A 7,332-nucleotide genomic window follows, 5' to 3' on the forward strand; every position below is an offset into this window, starting at 1 on the left:
AGAGAGAGAGAGAGAGAGAGAGAGAGAGAGAGAGAGAGAGATAGAGACAGAGACAGAGAGAAACAGAGAGAGAGAGACAGAGAGGAGACAGAGAAAGAGAGGGAGAGGGAGGAGAGAGTGGATCTCTGAAATGAGAATTTCACATCGGATGATTTTAGAAAAGTCAGAGTTTCCAAGACTTTTCATAAAAGATACAATAAAAACAGTGAAAAAAATGTGCTTTGTACACAAATAATCTGCCTGTTAATTGGAATTCTAATGCCAGTTCTGTTCCAACCAGATACCAATATGCCTTTGGACATGTGACAAACCTTTCAGCCTCAGTTTCCTCTTCTCAAAAAAAAAAAAAAAGCAATGGGACTAGAAGGGGGACAAGTTCTCCCTTCCAGTTCTATCACTGCTGATTCTAAAAACAGACACTTTCTAAATATGGCTGTTGAGTCCTATTCATACTAAAAGCAGCTCTTCTTTTCCTAGGAAAATGAAATCAGAATGTAGACTGAGTGGGACCTGGAGGTTAGGTCCTGATTTTATTCCAGGATCCATCCCTGATTTACAGGACCTGAATTCATAGCCACTTGGCTTCTATGTTTATCATTTTCTAAAGATGTAAAAAGAAGGGAAATAACAGCTCCCACAAATGTCACTGAAATGAGTGGTGAGGATACTTTGGGCAAAGAACCTAGCGCATGTCACCAAACTCGAACCCACTTCATGGACTGCTTCAGTTTTGCTGAACTTTAAAAAAAAATAATTATTTGCTACAAGATGACTTATTGGGTAGGGAATTAAATTAGATATATAAAGAAATAAAAATCATGTTGGACACAAAATTTATCAACATTCTAAAAAACTATTATTCTCCATCTTTTATTTGCATAACACTGTATAAATCATAAAGTATGCATAATATCCATTGATTATAAAAGATGATCTGTCAAAAATCTTAAGATTTGGGGGAGAAGTATATTAAATACAAAAGAAAACAACTCCACCCCCCCTCCCGCCCAAGTATATTCTACAAGATGGATTCACTTAGTATTGAACCAGTTTGTGGAAAAACAAGTGCTGACTTTTCCCCACTGTGACCCAAGCACAAAGATGATTTTAATACACAACATATATTAAGTCAGACAAGTAAGTTTAAAAAACTGTTGGGAGCCCTCACTGAGGCTACATATCAAACAGCATCATGTAAATGGAGGCCCTGGAACAAAAGTGTGGCCTGTGGGCAACTGGACTCTGGGCTTCTCAACCACTGAGCTTTCAGAGAAGGACAGGCCTCCTGAGCTTGGGCCTTTTCCAGAAAATTACTATTTAACCTTAAAACCATCTTATAATCTCTCTTCCAGAAACTGCCTGAAACCTAAATCTACTGAGATCCAAAGAGAATAAAAGACGAAAGATTGGCCGTGTCACAAAAGCATTTTCGTTGGACAATACTGAGTTCTTCTAACATATTTGTTTGTTATAGATAAGACACGTATAAATCAAAATTGAAATATAACTTATCCACTTGCTTTTAAAGTGTTCTAAGTCATGTTTCTCTCCTCTCAGCAGGTAGGAATAATTTCAGGGACTTGGCCCCAAATATTTCTTCCTACTTACATGCTAAGAATGGTTCCTCTAAAAACTTAAATCATCTACAAAAAAAAATCAGTAAAAGAGAAAACCACATATGGTGTAAACAAAACTCCAGTCATCTAACCTCTTAAAGTATTTCATCTTCGCAAGTTACAAAAGATAAGCCCTGCATTCTGGAAGTAGAGTCCTGACTTGTTTATCTTGGGACATGAATATTGAATTCTATGTAAATATTCATAAATTCTACAGGAATAAGTTAATAGAGGAGGCCCATCCCTGCCCCAGTACATTTCCTCAGTGGGCTGGGTGGCAGCTGGAGAAGACTTCTACCTCAGGGCTAGGCCAGCTCCAACAGCAGTGGTCTGGCACAAGTCTAGCCTGCTGTTTCCTTAGTTTCCTGACTCTTAGAGACCACCTCCTTGGCAGAAGAGGCCCAGGGAGTCAGAGCATGGAGGCTGTGTCCTAAAGATCAGGCCCCCAGGCAGAGTTTCTAAGAAAAAGGCTGAACAGGGATGATGCTGCCGTGGGCATGTTCTGATATACTTTCTGAGGCTGGCTGGTGCCATTACCCATGCCCAACTTCTTCCTAAAAACTGTCAGCATGGCCTCCCTATCTATGGACCTCCCACCCAGGCCCTGTCTGCAGGGTCCAGCCGGTGAATGCAACCTCAGGGATGGTCACATTCAAGTCCCTCATTTCACCAATGAGGAAACGGAGTCCTCCAAAGGTAAAGTACCTTAGTCCTGTCCCCCAAGGAGTAAGGCTGTGTCTTACTCCTTGCCCTGTGTCACGACACCACGCTAAGACTTCTTTTCCATGTATCTGCCAAGGGAAGGGAGGCTTCTTTTTCCTGAATCTCAGAAAACTATGAGTGCAGGTGGTAAAATGCACCACAATTTTAATGCGAGCTAAAAGGTTTTTACTTTCATCATTGGAATAAGAGGCTGGATAGTACAGTAGAGAAGATGCTAATCTGTAAGATGAAGGATGTGGGTTGGAGCCTAAGCGCCCACCTTTACTAGACTGGCAGCTCTGTCTGAGCCTTGAAGTTCTCTGACCCTCAGTCTCTTCTTCTGGAAACCTATATCATGTAGCTATTTATGCAAAAGAGGAGTTAGGACAACAAAGTGAGGTGTCAAGGCCCAGGAAGGGTTAGAAGCAGCAAGCCATGACTGCTGGCCCCAAGGAGCTTCCAATCTAATAGAAAAGAAAAAACATCCCTAAAATGCCCTGTGCCTGCCCGTTTCCCTTGATGAATTCCTATCTACGAAGTCAAGCCTGCGAAAGGTTGCCCTCTCTGTGAGCCCACCCCCGAGGCACCCGGGGCTCTGGGGGCCACCTCTCTGTGCCATAGCTATCACTGAATGATCATTTCTGCTGCGGTGATCTGGATGAACCACTGACAAGTTTGGACACAGATTACTTTGACACTTTCCAAGAATTCTGATTTCAGCAGTAAGTACTGTGTCCACACCCCCTCTTCCCCAGGCCCTTCATGGCAACAAGAGGACTCTCTCCCACTGGTCCACAGCTGCCACACTGTCCTCTGGCCAATGCTTGAGCCTTTCCAGCTTGGCCTGACGGAGAGGAGCCACAGTCCGCAAGTGGGAGCACCCCTTGAAAACCTAAGAGTATCTCCAGGGCACCATGAGCCCAGGTGTTAGGTTCAACTGATGGCTGAAACGGCACACCAGAGTAAAACTGACTATATCTTTTGTAATTATTCTGACTAGTTACATCAGATATGAATCGCATGTTTCCTTCTCTCAGGGACCCGCATTTCAGTGGCGCACACCAACAACGGAAGCGGGATCTATCTGCACAGCTCAGCCTGTTTCATATCTATCTGTGTCTAAAAGCCTTGGACTGGAGGCAGAGGACCTGGATTCAAATCTTGGCTCTGCCATGTTACTTCCTGTGTGGTCTTGGGCAAATGCCTCACCTCTTTGGGCTCCACAGTTCCTTATCTATAAGGTCGAGATGGGATCTGATGTCTGTCCAGCATCTAAAGTCCATTCTGGCTCCAGAGTCCCTGGCATGTACACTGCCAGGCTTTAGTAAACATGAGGTGTGCATATATAGTAGTTCATACTGGACAGGAGAAATGTTGATCTAATTTACTGTCTTCTGGTGAGAATTCCAACTAAGAAAGGGTGAAGATTAGAATGATTTTTCATTTGTTCATAGTGTTCTTTTTTTAATGGGCAAACTCACAGTTAAGTAGCACTTTTCCTCACATCCCTAATTTTCCAAGGGAATGGTCCACAGCTTTAGTGTGCTTGCGACATAAAATCACTTGAAAGGCAATGGGCAGAAGCAGCAGCTCAGGTCCAAGGCTCTTGTCAAAGGGCCTGGAATTGCAGCTGCTTCTGATGCTCCTTCTCCTCTGAGGTGTGAGTCCAAGAAGCGCCGCACACACAAATACAATTTCAAGCTCATAGTCAAGTGCTGTGCAGTGAGCAGACTCCACCAAGGACATGTGGCGACATCCCTATTGTAAGCCAAGCTTCCTGTCTAGCTGAATCCTCCCCAGATAAAGGCTCCCTTGGAACCCACAGAATCACAAAGGTACACAGCTCAAGATTTTAGGAAAAAATACACACAAGGAACAGATTGCAAGAATTCACAGACCGATTTTACCTCTTTTCTGACACTAAAAATAGCAATAAGGTAAAACCCTCAGTACTATGTCTTGTCTATCTCATAAAAGGCTCAAATGACTTCTTCAAATCCTTCTGTAATCATGAAACTTCAATTATTCAGAGATGATTATAAAAGTATTATTGAAACAAAAAGGCTGGAGAATCCAAATTCAGTAACAGGCTAATAGTGAGTATGACCACCTCAACAAATGAAGGGACATGACCCCCTTTTCTTCCTCTCATGACGACAGAACAGAGCAGCTACAGAAAGTAAAGAGAGGATGGTTCGGGCCTCGGGCAGGACCTAGGGTGGAGTCCTGGCTGTGACATCTGTGTGACCCAGGGCAGGTCACTCAACCTGTCTTCAAGCCTCAGTTTCCCCAACGGAATGAATGGGGCAGAGTATGTTTGCACTGCCTAAGCCCTAGAGGTCAGATGGGGAACTGAAAGGCAGCTCATCATTACATCCCCCTGGTGACTTTTACAGACAAGGAGGATGAGGTCCAGGGGTAAGACACTTTGCCAAATTCTGTGGCGTGGGTGGGGCAGGTCAACCTTCCAAGCTCCGTCCTGTGATGGGAAACCTTGTGCTTTGGGCTCAACGCTGAAAGCACCATAATAAATGTGTGAGCACTAGGAAAGAGAAAATGGTTTGCACACAAAGCTTGGGGCTGGTTACATTTCTACTAGGGAGCAGAAACGTTATTAAACACTGGAGGGGGTTGTCAAGGAGGCTGTAGTAACTCCTTCTCTGGCCAGCTCTGAGAACACATTCTGATGCGGCCCAGATGGCTCAGGCAGGGACTCATCCTGAAGGCAGGTGACGCGCCCCAGTTTTCAAGGTCTCTCTGCCCCGAGTTAGATGCTAGGATTCCCTGGCTCTGACCACCAAGAAGCCAACAGATGAGCCACTTTGGCAGGACTTTGCCCAACCCATCGGGAGGCACAGGGGAGCTGGGGACGAGGCTTCTATTGGCACGAGGGCTTTGATGGCCACTGGGGGGAGCCGAAGCTGTGCAGTGACTGCAGCAGATGGCACATGTCAGGGGATTAGGAGCTGAGGAAGGGGGTCCGCGGATATCAGGGATCACCTCCCCCCCCCCCCCGCCCGTCCCACTGATTCCAAATCCAGGGCTCTTGCTACTATGCCCAGATGGCTAGAAAGGTCCCAGGCCAAGTCCACACTTTAAGACACAATTTCTGTCTGCCTTTTTCTATTAAAAAGCAGCCAAAGTCAAGGTGACACGTTTTCATTGGGAGTATATTACAATGAGAATTGCAGCATATTCAAAGTCATTAAGCTTCTACCCCCCCCCCACAAAAAAAGTTCCCAAATGTGCTTATATCCTCATTTAAGCCTGCTCTGAGGGCCTAAAAGACAGGACGGAGAGAGCTAAGTAGGGTCAGTGCTCTCTGGAGGGATCCAGAAATCCATCAAGCACTCTGGTACCCCGAGAAAGAGAGATTCAGGGAAAAAAGTTCTGAGTTTAAGACTTAGGTGCTTAATGCACTGAAACCAAACGGACCAGAGAGTTCTCAGGTCAAGTCTTAGGGATTGTCCCCCAAGAATTCTAGTGCAAGGTAAGGCCCTCCTCCTCTAGTTTTTAATTACCTGACTGATGATTTAGAGTCATGCTTAAAACTAGAATAAAGTCAATGATGAATACCTTCTCTCCCCCTGTGGAAAAAAAAAAAAGTGAACTGGCCACCGAAGAACTCCCTGACTCTGACTGGGGGCTTTTCTTGGAGCGAGTCCAATGCCCAGATCCTCTTCCTGCAGCCAATGGGTCCCCTGCTCCCAGGGCCCTACCCTTCCCCCTACCCAAGAAGGTGTTTGAGTTATTAAGTGTCTGTATGCAGGGTGGCCAGGTAGCACAGCGAGTAAGAGCACCAGCTCCAGTGTCAGTATGACCTGGATCAAATCCAGGCTCAGATACTCAGAACCACACCCAGAAATAACTGGCCATGTAACCTTGAGCAAGTTACTTAACCCCATTGCTTAAAAAAAATAAAATAAAAAGAGTCTGTATGGCTGTGGCAAACCGTCCCTTAGAAGCAAGTGGAGGGGTGAAGTGGGCAGTCCCAATCCATACCCTCCTTTGTATCATCTCACTTGTCCTTTCTGGGACGGGACATAAAGAACAGGATGACCAAATGCCCCATTATCTAGTCTTTTCTTCCAGGATAAAACACAAGTTTCTGATAACTTCAGAACTAACTTTGTTTCTCAAATGGGATAACAAAGAAAATATTAAAATATCACTTTGTCTAAGATGACTGTACAGATAATTCAGTGAAAAACACAAGAAATTACAGATTTTTTTTAAAAGCCTACCTAAAAGAATCAGTATCTTATTAAAGATTATTTTAGGAGCATAACCCCAAAGGATCCATGGAATCCAGAATACTTCCACACTTTCCATCTACTCTACTAATAATCATGAACAGGGTCTGAACATACCGATAATTTTCGCATCATAAGCATAAAATCCATATTTTGCTAAAATCCATAAAAACATTGTGCGATACAAAGTGTCTTGTAAGATGCAAAGTGTTTGGTTTTGTCTGAGTTATCAATGCAGCTACTCTACAAGGCACCAACTCGCCATACTCCCAATCCAGATTCAGCTAAAAACCTCATGAAATGCACACTGGCTAAAGATGCTGCGACTGTCAAAGCTGGTGCACGCTATTTTAATTAGCGTCTATTTATGGTACAACTATGGAGTCCCTATGCTAATGTCAGTTTAGGCTTTTCAGAGTTAACTCTAAAGAAGTGAGATCCAAGACCAAAGGACAATGTTCAAACTTCCAAGAGCTATTTGATACTTAAAGAAACTTTCTTAAAGTTGGCCGATGCTGGCCGCTTCAAACACAGCCGGCTGCACAAGGATCGCTCCCAACTTTGCAGAGGCTGGCTGCGAAGCCCGCCGCGGTCCTGCTAGCAGTGCCCGACGTGCGGGGAGCCCAGCTTCAGAACCAGAAGGAATGAAGATAGGGGATCGCAGCTGACTGCGAGCGCATTTCAGAGGCAAGAGCGCCCCAGGCGTGCGGGCACGGGGGGTGGGGGGTTGGGTGGGGGTGGGTGTAAGGCCCACGAATATC

General features: G+C 44.9%; 1 protein-coding gene across 1 annotated transcript in view; it reads right to left on the reverse strand.

The window, feature by feature from the left end:
- The window catches only part of AHR (aryl hydrocarbon receptor), a 56,292-nt gene that overhangs the window by 48,315 nt on the left and 645 nt on the right, over window positions 1-7,332 (reverse strand). The gene's annotated exons all lie outside the window — the stretch shown is intronic.

The sequence above is a fragment of the Petaurus breviceps genome, unplaced genomic scaffold (assembly GCF_028583685.1).
Source record: "Petaurus breviceps papuanus isolate PSGF00001 unplaced genomic scaffold, PetGlider_PUasm1.0 218, whole genome shotgun sequence".
Taxonomy (NCBI): domain Eukaryota; kingdom Metazoa; phylum Chordata; class Mammalia; order Diprotodontia; family Petauridae; genus Petaurus; species Petaurus breviceps.